At 38.4% G+C, this 21,708-nt stretch overlaps 1 long non-coding RNA gene across 2 annotated transcripts in view; it reads left to right on the forward strand.

Moving 5' to 3' along the window:
• Positions 1-950: 950 nt before the first annotated feature.
• Positions 951-21,708, forward strand: part of LOC123583214 — a 44,583-nt gene continuing 23,825 nt past the window's right edge. For both annotated transcript variants that reach the window (XR_006704785.1, XR_006704786.1), the window contains exons 1-4: positions 951-1,105; positions 7,163-7,253; positions 7,558-7,666; positions 18,622-18,716. This is a non-coding gene — a long non-coding RNA (uncharacterized LOC123583214). The remainder of the gene's footprint in view (positions 1,106-7,162; positions 7,254-7,557; positions 7,667-18,621; positions 18,717-21,708) is intronic.

Here is a 21,708-nt window from a genome sequence, read left to right on the forward strand (position 1 = left end):
TTGAACACTTCTCTAATGCCTTTGGAAAACATCAAAGCAATTATGCTGATATCTTATGAACCAAAGGTCTTATTTTCTCATTGTGACTTGGGTACAGGGGACACACCTATGGAAAGAAAAACTGGCACTCCTTAGATTTGTAGCCCAGATGGCCTTACGGCTTTAACTCTGAGGATATAAATGGTCTATTTCAGGAACCATGTAAATATGCAAAGAGAATGCATGCCAATTTACCAAATGAAAGGGCTAGTTGAAGATATGTAAATATAAGAACATTAACAGGACCCAAGATCTGTAATAAATTAAGGCTGAAACAAACAACAAAAAAAAATTCAGACCGTGGATATATATAATCATTGTAATAAAAGCGGAACTTGAACCCAACGACAATAAAATTTTACCTAAGGCTATTAGTTGGCATCAAATGGAGGACTGGTGATAATGGGAAGCATAAGAATGGCATAAAATTTTGGAAGCTGTTAAAATCGTCAAAGGTCAAAATACTTGTTTTTGTCTAGTGACAAATTCATTTTCCAACTAGGCTCGTTCACATATGGCCTTGTACCCATTGCACAGTTGCAGACTGTCAGTTCACACTTTATTGTTGGCATCTGAAATACGGATAGATATAAATCACAGAATCATTGATCTTCAAAAAGCCTCAAGAAATTATCTGGTCTGCCCTCCCAACACACACATAAACCATTAAAGACAAAATATCAACTTTCTAATTTTAGAAATCCTCAGGAAAATTGCTGCTGCAGCACTTTTTATTCAAAGATGACCCAACACGTTTACCTGTTTTGCTTTGTGGCCCCTAAATTCATAGCGTAAACTACCGTTTTGTTTAAATTACGCCAGCTTAGAATTTGTTTTCGTTCTGCAGATGTCTCTTTTCTTTATTTGATCCTCAAAACTGTTGAGCTGATTTTAATATTAAAAATAAAAACCTTACTCCTAGGCTGTAAACCTGCATGACGAATTCCAGCCCAGAGCAACATTTTATGATCCAGTGTCAAGTTCCTGAAAAATGAAAAATGAGGGGAAAGAGGGTTTAACGGTAACATGGATACATTTTGGACTGGATGTTAACCAATTGAAAAAGGTGTGTGTGTTTAAGCATAAAAGCTGACTGTATTTTCCTTTTCTGATTTGAGCATGCAAAACCTTTTATTTTCATAATCAGGGCCAAATGTATTTTGTACTCTGGACTTGAACCAGAACTCAAAAGGGGTATGAAAGAGCATTACCCATGCAACCAATAGATTTGAGGCAAGTTTTAATTGAAAAAAAAAAATCCCACCATCTATTCATTTTTAAAGCATGAGCTGCATTTAACACACAAATCCTTCATTATTCATACATGGACGTATGTGTTTAATGATTAAGTCTCCAAGGATTTATTTGATAGAATAATCTAAATTTCTTTTTTTAAAAAGGCAAATGAAATGTGGTTTTTAATTCTTTAAAGGACAAGTTACAAAGCATGCAAAAATATAACACAGGCTCTTAGTTTTTTAAACTATATCTACAATTTGCCTATCCATTGGTTTGTTCATCTGGATATCAGTAACATACAGACTTGATCTAATAATGGCTAATTATGCACTTGTTTATCAGCTCATTTGAAACATTTTGAGATTCAGTCTAGCTCAGCAAATTACTGTGCTTAAGGCAGTTCTATATTCTAGAAAATTATAATATCCCCAGAAGGCAAAGAATTAATAATAAAAATCCTCTTTTGTAAAAGATTATCATTGCAGAGCAAATGGAGCAGATCTTCCCTATCCTACTGCATTTAATATTCTCATTTTTTCCCTGAAACTTTGATGGAGAGGCAATGAGAATATCTCTGTTTTATTAACTTATTAAGAGGCACATTTACAGAACCCGTGCACTATATTGATTCCTAAAACTGCAGTGCTAAGAGCCAATAATCACAGAAGAGCAGGATGATTCAATTTGTTATCCCAGAACGTTTCTGAAACTCAGTAGAGCCCAAATTTTCACCGAGTTCAGAAAGCCTGGTTATTTAACTTCCCTAAGCCTCCATTTTCTCATCTGTAAAATAGAGGGGATAACAAAAGGCAGCCTCTGGATGTTGTGGGGAGTAAATGAGACAACGCACGGAATGCATCCAACACAATGCCTGTACATAGTAAATAATATTAGTTTCAGTCACTATTATGGTTATTGTCATCATTACTTCTTGGGGTTCAGGACTCAAATAAGATGCATGCATTTCATTATCCATTTACCTCAGTAGTTATGCAAATTTTCAATGTAAATATTTTCATATCAGCTGAAAGATTAACAGGAACTTAATGCCCTGGCACTTTTTAGCCCAAAACTCACTCACGAAGCTAACATCAAACCATCCAGAATAGATGGGGTACAACTCTTCAAGATCAATCGCCTACACCCAAGTTTGGAATCCTTCCACTTCATGGTGGTTGGACTTGACAACGTCGTATTTTAAAAAGCACTTGGTGTTGCTTCTCTTGAACTATGCCAGCGAGTTTTGAACTTTTTCTTCATGATTCAGATTTTGTCATAGATTTTTGCCACCTTCATTTCCTCCGTGTTGGATCATTGCATCATATTTTAAGAATAAAAAAACACCTTTAAAAACTATCCAGATACCTTAGCTGGAGCATATGAGACTATTTGCTTTACAGCATTATTTGCACAGAATATATGTACCACTTCATTTATTTTGTCAACAAGGACTACTTTTCAACCTCCTGGTAAAATTTAGGGTGCTACCTTTAGTTTATAAATATCCCTGAAGCTTCCCTCTCCCTCTTTCCCTCCCTCCCACCCTCCCACCTTCCCTCTCTTTCTCTCTCCATATGTATATATACACAAGTATATACCTATACATACATACATACACATACCCTATATCTTCATTTGTATTTCTGAGGAGTGCAGTTAATGAGCGTTTCTCAAAAACCAGTATCCCAAAGGTAAACTTGGATGGCTGGTGGTGGCTCAATTTCTCCTGGCACTTCTTGACTTCTAGATATCTCCGCCTCTCGGTTCAGGTGAACAACCCATGTTGCATAGCATTTCAACTTGATGGACAATGGATACACTATTATTAAGCATTTCTTGCCCTAAAATGTGAAAAGCAAACTCTCTAAATGGTAGGGGCTAACTATACAAGTGAGTTATTCTTCCTTTCACGCTATACCCAGCGCCTGACTTTCTCTGATTTTAGTGTTTTTTTTTTTTTTTAAGTTTATTCATGATTAAAGAGAGAGAGCATGAGCAGGGAGGGAAAGAGAAAAAAGGGATAAAGAATCCCAAGCAGGCTCCACGTTGTCAGCAGCACACAGCCCGACACGGGGCTCAATCTCACAAACTATGAGATCATCACCTGAGCCAAAACCAAGTGCTGGACACTGAAGGCGACCCTGTCTTTTTCTGATTTTAAAGCATGAAAGCAACTTTTCTTATATTTAAAAACACTCAGGAATAGGCTCTTCTCCTTCCAAATGTCCCTAAGGGAAAATGAAATCTCTTCCAGGGGTTGCAAATGTAGAAGGGTAAAATGAGACCAAACAAGATTAAAAGTTCATGTAGGGTGCAGCAGCTAACAGCTGTAAGAAGTAGAGACCTGCTGGAAAGCAGTGACCCTGCAATGTGTTTTTACTCTATAGATTCACGAGACCTCGGCATGCTGGAGGAGAAAGTTTTGTGCCCTTTTCATTACTAAAACTGTTAAAATGGCCTCTGTCCCTCCACTTACTACCAAGATGGTTTAGAAAAAGCTAACCTGGAAGGGGCAAGGTGTCCTTCACCGAAGGTTTCCAGAATCCAATCAAACCTATTGCCACAGGGCCATGAAAGCACCACCCTTCATCACAGCCATCACAAGCATGCTTGTGCTGTTTCTGTTGTTTAATCTCTCCACGTTCAGCCTGCTATAATCACCATAACTCACCTGAATGTAATGTGATTAGCAGCCTCTGCTGTGATGAGAATGAAACCCACTCACATGGCGTCTATGACCCTTCACCCCTCATGGGCCTGGCCAGGCCTGCCTTGGCCAAGAGACAAAATGCAGAAACTGTCATGGCACCACCTGCAGTCTCTCAGGCTGGGGGAATAATTGGAAATGTTCACTTTCCAACTGGCTGTGTTGATCCCTCTGTAGCCATACTATGAAAGTTCCATTCCTCCACCTCCCTCAAGAAGCTAGTTTATTCTCATCCCGGGAGGTTTTCAAAAAGATTTTGTAGAGTCTTGCTGCAGTGCCTTCCTGCAGAAGGCAAAGTGACATTTTTAATAGAAAGATAGCAGTTCTTAAATTCCATTCGCAACACTGTCAGTAGATTAACCGCATGTTGGACATATGAAGAAGAGGTTTGGGGAATTTGATGCTTCTTTGTCTTAGACTGAAGTCAACACAGGCGTGACAAGTCCACTGAATGATAATCATTGGCAAGAACGTATAAATAACTAACCATCCTCTTTCTCTAAAAGGAATGTATTTCCTTCCATGCTAGTTATGGGGGACGCTGTTAATCGTAAATACTATAGGGATCTGTTATTTAATTCACACAGCTTTCAGACCACAGGAAGAATCAGTCAGAATTAAGAAATTATTTCCTGACAACTAATATGGCAGGGTGAAAGTAGTAAATTTTAAATATATGAAAAAATAGGCATTTATGGAATGTTGCTGTTTACCACACCTATACTTTTAACCAGAATGACAGCATGCAGCATGACGAGCTTAATTTTCTTTAGCAGTACAAATTCTCTGCGTTTTTTTCTAATTACCACTTTCTACAATGCGGCTCAAATAGGAATAGACTCCCTTGGTTCAGCTCAATTTCCACAGCTTGACAGGCATTGATATCAAAATTAATTCTAAAATGAAACTTCATAAAAGGAAATCCTATTTGACAAAAGAACTATTGGGCTTGAATCACAGTTGCATTTGCATTGTGGAGTCCCATTTTTGTTCTGATTGTATATGAAATAATGCTGGAGGAGAGATTGAATACCCAGAGAGAGTTCATTTGAGGCATCCTGATGGTATCTGCCGTATGCAAGTAAAGAAGGAGACGTTTTTATGACATCTTCAGAACTTGAAGATTGAATTACAGTTTCGGTAATCATCAGCTTCCCTTCTCCAGTGTCACTTTTTGATAATATATTGCATAGAAAAGACTTATGGTTCCAGTTTTATAAGCTTGCAATAAAAATATAACAACTGTTGTATTAAATTATTTAAGTTGTAAACCATTGTGAAAAAGGAGAAAAAGTTGTATCGACACAGAGCCTGAAAAACTGATTATAATGGAGAGCAACATGTATTGTGTGGATTATTCCCAAGTTTTTCCCTAGTTTAGCATATTGTAAATCTCCAGGATATCCTTCAAATCAATGTTTGGGCATGTAGCGTTCTTTTATTTGTTCATTGTTTAGAACTGTTGATGGCGAGAGAAAAACAGAACTTGTACACTTCCAGGTCACCAATTTATTTTAACAGAGTTATAGGGGCAAACAAAGTGAGGAAAAAGGTAATATAGAGAGACTTAAGATTAAAAGATGCTAACTGAAAGAAACCTAAATACTAAATGAATACATTCCTTCAGAGCAATATAGACTCTAGACATTGTCTAGTCTTTCTAGAATTTTCTTACTTTGTACTGGTTTTTATGGGCAATCAGTACATCTACTTTCTAGCATATTACACTATTCTGTTGCTATGTATGAAAGGTAGTAGGCTAAGAGGTTTTCTCTTCTTCAGTATTCCTCCATAGGTCTCTTAGGTCTGCCCTTCCAATGCCAGACTTCCAAAACTTTTTGTCCACCCTGCCTGCTTTCCTTTGCATTTCTAGGCCCCATTTATTTCTAGGCCCCAGAGAATCTAGAAGTATTCTCTGGCTTGGTCAGGATGGTGGCATTCCATGCCTCTGCACTCACACATTCCCTCTCTGCCTAAACAATTGCTGGATATTGAAACATAGCTCAAATCAGTCACACACACGCACACACACACACACACACACACACACACCCCTCTTGGCCTCCTGGAAGCAAAAAGGGATCCCCTTGACTAAATAATCAGATTTTATTTCTCTAAAGGAAATTAAAACAAGGAAGCCACATATTTCCACCTGGTAAATCAAACCACACAGAGGATGCACGATAACTGCAGGTTAACTGATCCATTACTGTTTTTCATAACAGTAATTCTGGCACTCTTGCCTGCTGCTACAGATGTTGTCTCTCTCACCTAAATTCAGCAGCAGCAAACTGGCCATATTCTCACTTTGAGGGTGGTGATGATAATAATGATAATGATGATGATGATAATGATAATGATAATAATAATAATAATAAGATAACCTGTATTTGCCAGGTACTTCATGTTAATTTATTTAATCCTCACATCCCAAATTAAATAAGTATTATTCTGGGGCGCCTGGGTGGGTCAGTAGGTTGAGCATCCAACTTCAGCCCAGGTCATGATCTTGTGGTTCACGAGTTCATGCCCCACGTCAGGCTCTGTGCTGACAGCTCAGAGCCTGGAGCCTGCGGCAGATTCTGTGTCTCCCTCTCTCTTTGCCCCTCCCCAGTTCATGCTATGTCTGTCTATCTATCAAAAATAAATAAAAACATTTTAAATTTTTTTTTAAAAGAAATAAGTATTATTCTAATTCTATAGAGGAAGACACTTAAGTCTTACTCAAAATCACATAGCTAAGGGGCGCCTGGGTGGCGCAGTCGGTTAAGCGTCCGACTTCAGCCAGGTCACGATCTCGCGGTCCGTGAGTTCGAGCCCCGCGTCAGGCTCTGGGCTGATGGCTCGGAGCCTGGAGCCTGTTTCCGATTCTGTGTCTCCCTCTCTCTCTCTGCCCCTCCCCTGTTCATGCTCTGTCTCTCTCTGTCCCAAAAATAAATAAACGTTGGAAAAAAAAAAATTTAAAAAATCACATAGCTAAAAAGTATCAGAATCATGATTCAAATGAAGCACATGGCATTCATGTGCTTACCAACTATACTATACCAACATGGAATGATTCAATCTCTAGGTCACTATCACCAAAGGGAAAGAGTAGGATTACAAGGAAGTGTAGCAGACCTGGTTTTCCTCTGGTTTCTACTGTTCACTCATTTGTCATACATTTGTTTTGTGCAGGTAATGCGCCAGAGTCTATCCGTGGTCTGAGGATATAAAGACAAATAACATGTGGTTACTGCTTTCATTATCCACTGGAAAGGAAAACCAGGTAAACAACTACAGTTCAATATGAAATTTTAACTGAAATGTATATGAAGTACTGTGACAGCACTGGGGAAAAAATAAAGTCCAAGGAATGCTATGTTTTCACTTAACTTGTGGGCAGCCTATCCCCAGGAGAATAGTAGATCCTCTAAGGAAGAATCCAGAATAGCTTCATCTTCAACTAAGAAGTTTTACAAAAGTGACTTCTTCCCCTTCCCTGGACTAAGAAGGAAAGCTAACTTAGCCAGATCATCTCCATCCATTTACTTGAAATCAGAGGCTCTTCTTTCTTCCTTCCACACCTACAGCTTTATGAGCCAGGAGCACTCAGATCAATTTGGAGCCACTCACGTCAGCAATCCGGAAGTGGATGGTAACTCTCTTGGGCTACTTCCCTGACTTCTGGAATCCATGAAGGTACATTGCTTGGTTTAATCAGACCCTCCTACACCTCCACTTCCAACTCCACAGTAATGAGACTTGAAATTAAGTAGCCATAGACATATAGATAACTAGTAACAAAACTACCAGTTCCCTTGGCACTCCCTAACAGATGATTTCCATCAACAGGACATTCCACCAAGCTGGCTTCATTGCATGGACATGGCCCAGTAGTAGAGAACCACACTGTTTCCTCCACAACAGCCAAAGAGTACCATGAGCTCCCTCTGAGAATACCTCGGAAAGCACTAGATACTTCCCATTCTTTATATCATTAAGAACCATGAACTTGAGTTCATAGTATAGCACAGATACTAGTCACTGTGTTTGGGCTTCCTAGATGCATAGTTTTATAGAAAAACCAGAAATTGAAAATGCTCTAGTAAAGAAAAGGCAAAACTTTATAAAAGATCAAGGATAGCTAAAACCCCTTTTTTTAATCCCAAGTAGCCAAAGTTCTTTCTCTTCTAACCAAAAATGCCAAGTATCTTTGTAATTAAAGTCTGTTAATTTTTCTACCCAGACAGAACAGAAACAGGGTGTTTGGCCCCTGGCAACAAAATCTGTGGGACTACAACTAGGAAAATCTTTTTTCAAAAAATGTTTTAACATTTACTTATTTATTATTGAAAAGCAGAGAGAGTCAGAGCGTGAGCAGGAGAGGGGCAGAGGGAGACACAGAATCCGAAGCAGGCTCCAGGCTTTGAGCTGTCAGCACAGAGCCCGACACGGGGCTCGAACTCACAAACTGCGAGATCATGACCTGAGCCGAAGTCAGATGCTTAACTGACTGAGCCACCCAGGCACCCCTATAACTAGGAAAATCTTAATAACAAGGTTGCCTGACTCATCTTGAATAAAGAAAGCTGTCAGGAGTTTCTGATAGACTGAGAGCTGCAACGAAGAGGATCTCCAAAGGGTTTCCTAGACCTAATGATAAGATCAGGTGGCCAAAGATCAGGGCATCTGTACTAGCCAGCATATCACTATGGATGCCCAGGTTGAGATGAAAAGCTTCCTAAAGACTATGAGCAGGTGAAGGATAATCATCTAACACAAGAGCTGTAGGGAACAGTATTTCTTCAGGGAAGCCATCTGTCTGGTAAGGGCCTGGACCTGGAGTTTTTATGCCATAAAAGAATGTTATAACCTGCACTACAGAAAAGACCTGAAAGGCAAACAAAGAAAGGAGATACATATATATATGTATATATATATATATATAATCTCTAGAAAAGAAACATTTCTACAGTTTATTCTACAAAAAAAAAAAAAAAAAAAATATATATATATATATATATATATATATATATATATATATATATAATAGTTTGGGACAACCAATCAGAGATCCACTGGTTAGGTTTGCAGGGAAATGTCATACAGAGATAAATATTCTATAACTGGATACAGCAGGCCTTGAAGACAGCAATTAGTATTGCTTACCACAGGAGATTATAAATATGGACTTATCTATGAATAATAACTAGGACTGCTGATAATGTAGTAACTTTTGCCCTTACTTATACCCTCAGACTGTAAGTGATAACGTCTTTGAACATAAGGGACAATGAATCTATGCAAGAGATTTAGTTGAAAGGACTGGTTTGTTTCACACCAGCTGTCAAATAGGCCTCTCAAAACTCCTGTAAGTATTGGAAATAGTGACCTGAGGGGGAAAGGCTCATAGCCCAGGAACTGATCCCTTGAGCCATCCAGATCTCAATCCCTGACGATTTTGATTAATCCATGCTGACAAACCAGATTTGGATCAATAGAAATTATCTGTAACAAGAAACTAATTGTGTATTTAGTAAGTCTAGTGCCATTTTTGGTGGCTTCAAATTTATATGGAAAAGACCTTATTGACTTTTGAAATCAAAATTCATACCGTTTTAAGGTAATATTGCCTTGGGTTATAATAAATTACAGTGTTCTACTTTCTCTCTTGGGTAATGTATGGTCTGAAGGCATCTAATCTGTTTACTCTTAGCCTATGAATATTCTTTAATTGTTATTTATGGAGACTTCGGATCTATTTACATAATGTAAAAAGCACAGAACATGTACCTCTTATGCTACTTTCATACACCATCCCTGTTTAAATGAAGCAGCAAATCACAGCCAATTTCAAGCCACGTTACAATCTCAGCTCAAATTATGCCATGGCTTAATAGTAAAAAGATGTCCCTAAAGTTGCATCATCTTCGGGATACAGGAGACCTCAGGTGTTAGAGAGCTACTGTGAGGCAAAGTAGATGAACCAATGAACCAGTGTTGAATTTATATTGTACTTTTCACACAGGAAGATTATCTAGGCCTTCAGTACACCTATACGTGAAGCCATGTGTGACGTCTAACTCTTTTCACTTGATTTCCTTATGGACCATTTTCCTGGAGAGGAAGATGGGAAATTTCAGCCAGCCACAAATGGACTGAGACCCGCCAGTCTCATTTCACATGGAGCAGGTGTCCCAGACAGGGTTTGACGCCAAGCCACAAAAGTGAAACAAAGAAAATGCTGTTAGGGCTAAACAGATGTCCCTTCATGGGAGCTGTGTCATCAGCTTAAACTGGGTTTGTCTTAGTATCTAGGGGCAAGCCTTGCCTCATAATTCTTTGCAATTTAATGTTATTTAAATCATCTTTTGGGGCGCCAGGGTGACTCAGTCAGTAGAGCGTCTGACTCTTGACTTCAGCTCAGGTCATGATCTCACAGTTTGTGATTTCGAGCCCCACACAGGGCTCTGCACTGTCAGTGCTGGGGATCCTCTCTCTTGCGCTCTCTGCCCCTCCCCCACACTCACTCGCTCTCTCAAAATAAGTAAAGTTTTAAAAAAATCATCTTTTTAGCAGAAACTGCTAACATATCTAATAAAAGGAACTGACTAATCATTCTACCTTCATGGACAAAAAAGTTAAGAGGCCAGGGCGTGAGGTCACAGGTCTATGAGGGAACACTGCAAGGTCTGTACTTTATCAAATGCAGAAACTCCAAGAAAGCTTCACCTCTTAACCAGGTTGCTCTTTTTGAGGCCAAAAACAGAATTGCTCAAGCCATTCTCTGCCTTAAATGGATAAAAACACTTCTGAATATTCACTAGTATCCTCTAGCGTACCTGCATTTGTTATATTAAGGATTTCCAGCAGACTATTAGTGTTTGTTCTGAATAGCGGTACCACTGTACCAAGCACATGTAGGGCAAGAGGTGAAAGGGTAAAAAGCCCTTGTTTAATAGAATTTACATGCTGTGTGACTCTAAATTGTTTAGCTGCCTGATAGAATTTTTATAAAGCCTAAAATAAATATCCATAAACTTAACAGATATGCAGGAGAACTAAGAAGCTGCTGCTTGTTTTATTTCTTCAAAGGTCACACTTTTTTTCCTATGACATAACAGTAAATAGCATGATAAAATGCCTCCAATATATCATAAATTATGGAAAATAACCATTGACTTTTCAGGATAGTTTGGGGTATAAATACTTTGAGATTAATGTTATAAGTGCTTTTCAAATACAAACAAGAAATATTGCCAAACTCATAATTGTTCAAATAAATCATAAATATGATATAAATTAAAAATTAGATGGATGTTAGTCACACTTAGAAAAATGGCTCTAGAATAGTCCAATTTACTCATAAAATACATTGGGTTGAAATTATATAAATTTGAAAACCATTGACGGTGGACCCAGGACTACTATTCATAATCTGAAAATCTGTTTGATTTTGTCCTCTGTATGTCTCCAGATTATAAATCGTCTGGTTCAAGGGCCCCACCTTATAAATTCAAATAATTCTTTAGCCCACTAATATATTTACCAACTATCCTACTGTCATTTAAAAGAAATGATGAAGTAGAAGCGACTTTAAAAAGATACAATAGCCGTATCCTAGGCCCTCTTCAGAATATTTATTCTCCAATCTAAGTCTCAATTCCTGTGTGTCATCCACATATAGCACATCTCTAGTTAAATTTTCCTTAATATCTGAAGCATTATACACCAGGAGCAAGCAGTCTATGATCCACAACCAATTCTGGGCCAGCTGCTTGTTTTTTTGTGAATAAAGTTTTATTGAAACTCACCTACACGTATTGTCTATGACCTTTTTTGCCCTACAATGATGCCGTTGAATAGTAGCAGCAGAGACCATATAGCCCACAAAGCAAAAGGTATTTACTATCTGGCCCTTTACAGGTTTACAAAAAAATTGTCTACCTGTTATAAACACAAAAGAGAACTTAGGACCATTTCCCCCCAAAAATGGGGCCTCCTCACAGTTGGGGACACAACATGATATGTTTGTCCCTATTTGGGGACACAACATGATATGTTCACATTCTTGGATACCCTCCATTCTAGTTACATATTACTGCATAACACAATACTCCAAAACATAATGACTTAAAACAACCACCATTGTATTATATCTCATGATTCTGCGGATCAAAAACTTGGGCAAGTCTCAACTGAGCAATTGTTCTGCTTCGTGTGGCACTAATTAGAGTCACTCATTGGAATTTAACTGGCAGCTGGCTTGTCTGGAGGGCTCAGTGGTGTCAGGACCTCTCTGCATGACCACTTTGGTAGGGTGGTTGAACTTCTTACATTGCAATTCAGGGTTCCAAGGTACCAGTCTGCCAGTCTTTTCTTAAAGGCTAGTCCCAGAACTGGTACAGCATCAATTCATCTACAGGCCAGCCCAGATCCAAGGGGAAAAGAAATATACCCCACCTCTCAAGGAGAGGAATGTCAAAGAGTTTGTGGCCACCTTTAATCTCCTACCTTCTAACTTGTTTCTTTGCCTCAAATCTTTTTCCAAACTCTGGCCAGATATTCCTAAAATACCAATTTCATTAAGTCTCTTTCCTTCCCCAAAACCTCAAATGACTATCTCTTGCCTATTTGGTTTAAACTCCTCTCCTTAGGTTTTAAAAATCTATTATATAATAAGAATCTAACATTATTTTGTATTAGTCTCTTTGCTGATATTAGCTGGTTTTCTCTTATAAATATTCCTTCCTTCACCTACTCTGTTCTGTATTATACAGATTGACTCCTGCAGAGAATTTTTTTCCTAGGCTTCTTGTCAGCTTCTGTCTGGACTTAGCCCATGGGAGATACTGCCAGGTGATGGGGAGGAGAGGCAGGCAGAAAGAAGCCAGGTTTCAAGAGTTCTCCTCTTCTCTCTGCTTCATTTAGATCTCTAGTACTAACTGCATTTGTATTTCTCCATTGTTCTAGCACCCACTGGCCACGCCTTCTCTAGTTCCATCCTCCACTGGGTGGTCCTGGTCTCTGAGCTCCCAGGACCCTACCTTCTCCCTTGTTCTTTCAACCCAGGTGTTATTGGCAGTTACCTGAAGTTGCCAATCTTTCATTGCCACACTGTCTCCTGTTGGTCATCTCAGGTCATCACCTGTAAAATCAGTTCCTAGTTTTAAATTTTTTCTATGTTAAATACCTAAAGTGGTTTCTAGTCTCCCGATCAGACCCCAAGAGATACACTCTTCAACACAAAGCATCCACTCAAGGCAGGATAATTTCCTACCTCATCTTCCACCCTCCATGTTCCTGTCACGGTGCTTTAGGCTCGGACATCTGGCCTCATTCTTCAAAGCCAGCTCAAGCTCTGTCTTCCTCAGAAAGCCTTCCAATATCACTCTAGTGTTTGGTCCTCCAACTCCATCATTCCTTGGTGACTTCCAATGTGTGCATCTTCCCAGTTTGTAGTTTGTTGAGGATGCTTCTGCTGTTTCCTGGTCCCCAGAGTTCCCAGCACAATGTCAGTGCACAGTAAGCACTCAATACCTGTTGCCCCAATTAATTGGCTTTCACTTATAACTTATTTGTTGAAAATAATATCTTACAGGTCTGACTAATTTCTATCAAAGCTAAGATAGTCTGCACTCTTGAATAGCATCCTAACTAAATTTAGGAGAGCTTTTCTGTTTAGTGCTACTATTGCCTTTCACCAGTCTGGATGAACATGATAGAATGGATAGAGACAAGCATTTGGGGGTGGGGGTAAGACATGGGGTATAACTCAACATCCTATATGAAGTAGATACCAAATAAATATTAAATGAAAAGGATAAGCTCATGACTGATGGATTTGTGTGGTGGAACCAATGAATGAAAATTTTAAACATGGCACAGTCCTTTGGGCCCTTTTATAAAGTACAACTAATTTTGGTATTAAAGGGCATGTATAATTTAATTTATAGCTCTTTAAATAAAATCATATTAAAGAGGAGGAAGTGCCATAAGAAGTAGGTATAATTAGTTAATTTAAGATTCAGCCTCTAAACTACGTCCCACATTTCTTATACCCTGAATCCATATTTTGTTTATTTTGTTTCTCTGGCTCCGTAACAGTGGTGGAAATATAAAGGGTATTCAATAAATACCTTAATTGTTTGAAACTATTTCCTTGCTATGATAGTATTCTATATGCTCTAAAACCAAATTAAATAGATGACGTTCCTACCTTCTAGGTGCACAATCGCCTTATGAAAGGGACTATTTTAGGCAAAACTGTTCCACCGGGGCATTCTATTTTGCCAAATAAATTACAAATGCAAGTGTGCTCTAGAATTTACTGCTTTAGGGCCAAAAACAGTGTATCTGTTTTAGACCAGAACATGGCCCAGTTTGAGTTCTTAAGATTTGGCATGACCTAACTCAGCTTCTGGTACTCCAAGATGACATCAAAAAGAGCCCCACTTTCTCCTGCAAAAAAAGTCTAATGGCTGGCTAATTTTGAAAATGAATTTCTCCCCCACTGCTGTTCGTAACCACAGAGACAGCCATTTGAATGCTTTACAAAAAAAAAAAAAAAAAAAAGGCCTCAAGCCTCCTCATGTTTCACCTTTTCATTGCACTGACGATCATTTAGAGGGCAGACTTGTTCCAGACAGCTTTAATTAAACTGTACCAAGGACGCAGATAGATGTCAATGGAAATGATCCATAACATGAGGCTAAGCATGTATTTAACAGTGTTCCATCCAGTTCAATCACCTTCTAGCATTTCAGTGGCTTTATATTCATGTAGCAAAGACTGAACGTGTGTATGTGTTTTTTTTAATCCATCCCATTAGTGACCATATGCTTGGGCTTCGATGGATACGAGAACTGTCTGCAATCTGCCAGGGATTTAGGGACATCAATAATTTGTGAATAGTCATGTTGGTACTGGTCGAAGGGTTAAGTGCTCTGCACACCAGGGGCACCTCTTTTGGGATTTGAACTCTTAGTTGACTGTTAGGAACCTTATCCCCTGTGAGGTTCCTACTACATGCTGCTTGTCAGATGCATCCAGCTGTATGTAACTGGGAAGCATTATTAGCTCTGGGATTTAAAGATCTGTGTTAATACTGATAGAATGGTGTCTTTGAGTTAAGAAGCATGGAGAGTATATTGTAGCAAACTCAAAGAGGTTTTCATGTTCCATATTAAGCTTATGGTCTTTCTTTTTTCTTATTCTTTCAGACATTCCTTGTGAATAGATAACAAGGCATCCTTTTGAGAAAGAGTCCATAATTGAAATTTGTTCCTACAATTTGCTGGTAAATTAGATTGCATCAGCCTAAGTGGAAAGATAAATGTCTCCTTAAAATAAGAGAAATTTTGTCATGAAAAGCTTTGCTTCCCATTCCCATACCCAGAGGGTGAGAAACAGGTAATGTGAATGATTTTTGAAACTTAACTCATTTTAATGGTCTTGCATGAAGATTTCTCAAATACAGTTGCTTTAATACCAACAGCAACAGAGATCATATCAGATCTTTTGCATTATGTGCTAGCCTGTAACTTCATGTATAACTAAGCCTTGTTGGACTGGCTCACTATTGTAGCCCCTGAACTTGACACAGTGCCTCACAGACAGTATTTAATAAATATTTGTTGTATGAAAGGATGGATGGATGGATGGATGGATGGAAGAGAGCAAGGCAGAAGGGAAGGAAACACTTGGGAAAACAGTTTGTCAGCCTGACCTGCATGTAAGTAGTTGCTCTCTAATATTTTCTAAAAGCTGTCTTGGATCTGGGAGTGATGTTTAACAATAAAACATGTTTCAACAGTTTTAATGGATATGGATTTCAGAGCTAACTTACATTATTATGACCTCTTAATAATAGTAGCACTTAGTTTCCTTGTTGGGTAAACGGTAAGAATAATTATGTTGTGATGACAGATTTCCATGAGATTATGCTTTTTCTACCACATATCTAGACATGGTTTTGTTTTAGTATAACTGAATACTCCCGTAGTGTCTTGTGGTTTCATTAAGGAGGATAATGATTATTAAGCAAAAGTATCTTTAGTTTTTCTCTCCTTAAATATCTCACTGATCTTAAAGGTAAAGTTAGTTTGTCTATTTGTAGTTGATATTCTATGTGTGTTTGTTTCCAGTAATTTCAGCCTTCTTACCCTGGAGTAGTTTTACCCATCCCTTAATTGTCCCTAGCTGATGTCTAGAAGGTCTTTTTAAACTTCTTAACTGCACAATGAGGCCTCAGTGGACACCTAGATTGTGTCTGCTTGGGAAAATGCCAAGCACTAATGAGTATTTTGTTTAATGTAATGGAAACTGAAAGTGCACGGCTTCTTCCTTGACTGATCAATGCCCACTTCTGTTGTTTGAATGTATCTATACATTCTAAATTCTAGAAGAAAGGTCACAGAGGGCAGAGCACTTAGTGTCTGCCCAGGAAGGACTTGAAGATTCAGAATTGTGTTTATATGGGGCTCAAGAGGGAGAAAGTACTTGAGTTAGCACTCAGCTCCTCTTCTCTGTTCAGATAGCCATCCTTTCTCTCAAGCCCATAATCTTAAACTTTTTCATGTTAGTTTTAAAGTTTTACATTAACTTAAGAAAATAACAATAAGGGATTTATTTCTATGTAATTATCTTTTTATTTCATCATTGTTCTGTTATTATTAAAAAATTGGCATATATTTGCTTTATTGTTTGCCTTTTCCCAAGTTCAATCCTAATGTGTCCAACACAAATTTTGAAATAAATACTTAAAAACTATTTCTTAGTTACATTAAAAGTCAGATTTGCTGGAAAACCAAACCTTAACAATTCAGTAGGCCAATATGATCGAGTATGTTTGAGTGAAGAATAATGATTTCCATGTGGTACTAATGTTCTACACACAACTAAGTGGAAAGTGTAGAGGTTGTTTCTGAGATTTCATTGAACCATATCTGGCTGAATAGATACAGAGCTCCCTTTGGTAGTATTTGTAATTCGTAGCCTACTTGAATGTGCTAGATAATTTTCAAAAAAGTAAAGATTCCATTTAAAACTTAAAAGAGATTTACCTCTCGTCTAAAGCTTCTAGGTTTAGAGATTTCATAAAAGTTCTATGGGGATGGTAAGAAAAGATAGGATTTGAATGTGGAGAGTGAAGATAATCTAATTCCTCAACTTTGAGTGTAATGACGCACAAGCCATCGTCTTGCTTCAATCATACTATCTCCCGCCTTTGGAGACTCTGGAACTATGCAAGCGTCCCCAAATTAGAGTTTATAAAAGAAACCTTGCCTGACCCTTAATAATTGTTACTTTACCGAAACACTGTAATACCTAAACTAAGTTGCTTATTACACTAAACATGAAGTCCTTTGACCCTTAAGGTTCAATATTGATCAGCCCTACTTCTGTCAATACTTGCCTCTAGTGTCAACAATTTTCAGTGTGGAAGAAATTCAGGAATGGATAGTCTTCTTAATCCACACACACTCCAAATATTTAATTCCTATGCATTACACTTTCTGTCCAGTTAAATAATTTGCTTATTTCTTCTGTACTCCTAATTAATAATTAGAGACTGGGTATCAATTTCAGTATATCATGAAATGTCATTACAATAAGAAGTTAGCTATAAATGATCCCTATATTAAGTACAGGATTCGTGTAACAATCCTAACTAATAAAATGTTACTCTAAAGGAGACTTAAAGCAAATGCACCACAAATTCAACAAAAGTGGCTGAGCTATTTTTTAATCCTGAGATCTTGGGGGGGAAAGGCTTTTAAAAGGAATATTCAAGTGCTTTGCCCTTGGATAATGTAAGAGCAGGTTCATTTTTTTTCTTGAGCTGTGGTATTTTTCAGATTGTCAAATGTGTATCAAAGAGTTATTCTCTTGGCAAGTTTTATGAATCTTAGTTCCGTTTTCTTGACAATTTAAAATTCAATTATCCAATTATAACTAAAGGTCATTAGTCTAATGTGGTAACTTCAAGTTTCAGTTACAAGAGGATTTCTTAGTTTAGAGAAGAAATTCTCCCATATGAGAAATTTTTTTTGTACTTACAAGTTGAATGATACTTGAAAATATTTTTGTTTTCTTCTTGTGCTTATATTACTTAATCAAAACATATACTTAATATTTTTTCTAATTCCATATTTATAATATACAGTATCCCATGCTTCATTTCTATATTAACATTATCAAATTAACAGCAAATAACAATGCTGATTTTTATTATCATTAGATTTTGTCTTAAATATTTCTTTAGGGTTGCTTTCCTGTTGTATTTTTAAATAACTTTAACCCGAACATCACTTCCAGGTCTGGGGAAAGGCATTTTCATTTCAATCATATTACAAGTAGAATTTCTGCTAAGATTACAAACCAGAAAAGTTAGAGACCTAATATTTTAACATTAGTTCCATTTGGTATGATAATGGAGAACTCCTCAGGCAAAACATACCACAGAACCAGAAACAATGGATGCTTGCTGGCTGTCAGACCTGTACAAGATACGAGAGTCTTTATTCCTATCCTACCCCCAAGAAACTGACTTTGCAGTGGTAGATAAATGTATTCAACAGCTATTGATCGTGCACCTGCTGTGTACAAGGTCAACAGTGAAAATGCATCATTTTTCCGTTTTTGCATTTTAGAGTTCAAGACATTGCTGGAAGCAGAGATGGATAAGATGTTACCCACACTGGTTCTGGCCCCTGTGATCCATTTACCCTGAGGAGAAATTATCCAGGTAGGATGCTGGCTTAGCACCTAGACCGCCAAACAAAGATTCTACCACTCAGCGTGAAGAGTAAGCTTTTACACTAACTGTCCTCTGCACCATTCTGATGAGATCGGGCACATTCAGGGTGGTATGGCCATAGACCTCAGCACTATTCTGAAATGTCTTTATCTTACCCGTGCAAAGCTGGCCTAAGGATTTTAATACCGAAGTTCACAGTTAGGCAATAAGACCCAAAGTAAACTTTTCTATCTAGGTATAAACATGTGTTTTGCTTCAAGGGTTCAAAAATACCTCCTATTAACACAAACTGCCTTGAACTGTTAGCTCCCTGCTACAGCTATGTAAGTCAGATTCTTCTGAGCTACTTGAAATGTAAATGGACTGATTTTTCTGGTTGTGGTTTACCAATTATGTCAGCACCATCATTTCTTGTCCACCAACCAGAGAAATTGTAGCTGTAGATGAGAATGGTATCTGATATTCTATATGGCTTCCCTTATCAACTCACTTTTAGGGCCCCACATTTAGCAGAGAAAGCTCTTTTCTATATAGCAGGTTGTTGTATTTATCCACCATTGTGCTAAACACCCATTTCACCCAGACCATCTCATTCAATCCTCACAGTGATCCTCAAAGTTACAAAGAGGCTCAAATGACTCAGACAGGTCATTACAAACTAAAGAAACAGCATTTAATCCAGGGTCATCTGACACCAGAGCTCTTATTGTTAATCACTTCATTTATCCTCCTTCTCTAAGAATTGTCTTTCCATGATTAAAATTAGATAACAAATGTTTAAAACTCTTTTACAAGAGTGAATTCTGAGAACTTAAAAACTAACTCTTGATCAAAATGGAAGGTTTTTATTAGTGTCCTAAAGATAGAGCTAGAGATCAGAGGCATGTATATTTACTTCTAATTTACAAGTTGGTATGTAGGAACAGAAAACATGGCGATAAAAGACTATTTCTGCCTTTTTACACATTAGGCCATTCTTCCACCATCTAATTGTTCAGATGCATATTCTGCAGGGTCCTTCAGCTTCCCCACCATAGTCAAAAGGTTCTGGACAGCTATTTGAGTATATATGATAAGGTCTACTTGGAATAAAGAGTGAATGTGATTTTTCTTTTTTCCCTGTGATATATAAGCATGAATCAATAAAGGATACTCTTGAAATTTCTCCAAGGAATGGCATACATTTCCAATTAATCTCATAACTTGTCTTTAACTGTTTGGCTATGTTCCATAATTGGTAGGTGTTATTTTAATTCAGATACAAAAAAAGAGAGAGGGAAAGGGAGAATGGCCAGGCCAAAGAATGGGGTATACATGAGCTTTTAGACACATTCTACTCACCCAGTCAATCAATGTTTTTTGAGACCCTAATACATTTGGCTGATCTCTGTGAGTGAACCCTATTGTCACTTCTTAACAAAATTATAAAAACGACTTGCCTTATAAGATTTATCAAATTGGTGGCAAAGCTTGCTCAGGGTCCAGGACATCAGGGTTACTGCTTACCTTTCAAGGGTGAGTGTCAGTGGAAAATCACTTAACCCTCTAGAAAAGATGGCTTTTAAGGAAAAAATATGGCTGACAGAACCCTGGTAGACAGGGAGAGAGGAGGACTTGAAGTTTGGGTGAAGGTTCACAATGAATGCAAGAAAAACGGATCAGAGCGGAAAGTAAAGAAATGTTGAGAGAATAAAACCAATGCATCTTCCTTCACTATTGTCTCCATGAGAGCACCCAAATCCCTTCACACAGCACTCAAGGCCCTCTACAAGCTGATGCCAACCTTCTCCACAAGTCTGAGAGCACTTCACCTGTGTTTTCTGTCCCACCATCTCACCGCGGGCTTTCTCCCAGCGACATGGAGCACTTTCACATGTAGGTGCCCTGGAATGTGCTTCCTACTCAGCCCCCACCTCATCTGCCTGGCAAAGTCTTACTCAGTTTTTGAGTCTGTATATGCCACTCTCTTTTCTTTTTTTTTTTTTCTTAATTTTTTTTCCACGTTTTTATTTATTTTTGGGACAGAGAGAGACAGAGCATGAACGGGGGAGGGGCAGAGAGAGAGGGAGACACAGAATCGGAAACAGGCTCCAGGCTCTGAGCCATCAGCCCAGAGCCCGACGCGGGGCTCTAACTCACGGACCGCGAGATCGTGACCTGGCTGAAGTCGGACGCTTAACCGACTGCGCCACCCAGGCGCCCCTGCCACTCTCTTTTCGTGAATACATTGTAAACTTTCCTCTCCCCCACCTCCACTCCCCACACCCAACAAGCAGAAGTAATTGCCTTCTCCCTAAGTTTCTCTAGCTCTTTCATTATCTGCCATATCATGTTGCCCTCTGCTGGGAATCAAAAAGCCTATCTTATTCACCTTACTATACCAAGTGCATAGTCAGCATTGAATACATTTTTATTGACATGTGTTGCTTTTGGGTGTCCAGGCTGGCTTCCACTTCCCAGCTCCTCCGTGATACCCCCCTTAATAATAATGATGATAACTAACATTTTTAAAGTACTCCATAAATCACCAAGCAAATTCAAACCCGTGTTCTAAATACCGCAGACTTGGTGCCTTAAATAGCAGAAATTTGTTTTCTTACAGTTCTGGAGGCTAGGAATCCAAGATCAAGTTGTCAGCAGGTAGGTTTCTTCTGAGGTCTCTCTCCTTGGCTTGCAGATGGCCACCTTCTCACCTCCTCACATAAAGGCCCCTCAGTCTGGATTGTCTGGGTCCTAATCTCCTTTTTTTATAAATGCACCAGTCATACTGGATTAAGGCCCACCCATATGACTCCATTTTGCCTTAATTACCTCTTTAAAGGCCCTATCTCCAAATCTAGTCAAATTCTAAGGTACTAGAGGTTAAGACTTCAGCATATGAAAGGGGAATTGGGGCAGGCGGTGGGGGACACAATTCGCCCAGACCAATATCCATTATTTCATTTATTCCCTCCAGCACTAGCTATAGCCATGTCTCCCT

The sequence above is a fragment of the Leopardus geoffroyi genome, chromosome B3 (genome assembly GCF_018350155.1).
Source record: "Leopardus geoffroyi isolate Oge1 chromosome B3, O.geoffroyi_Oge1_pat1.0, whole genome shotgun sequence".
In the NCBI taxonomy this organism is placed as follows: Eukaryota; Metazoa; Chordata; class Mammalia; order Carnivora; family Felidae; genus Leopardus; species Leopardus geoffroyi.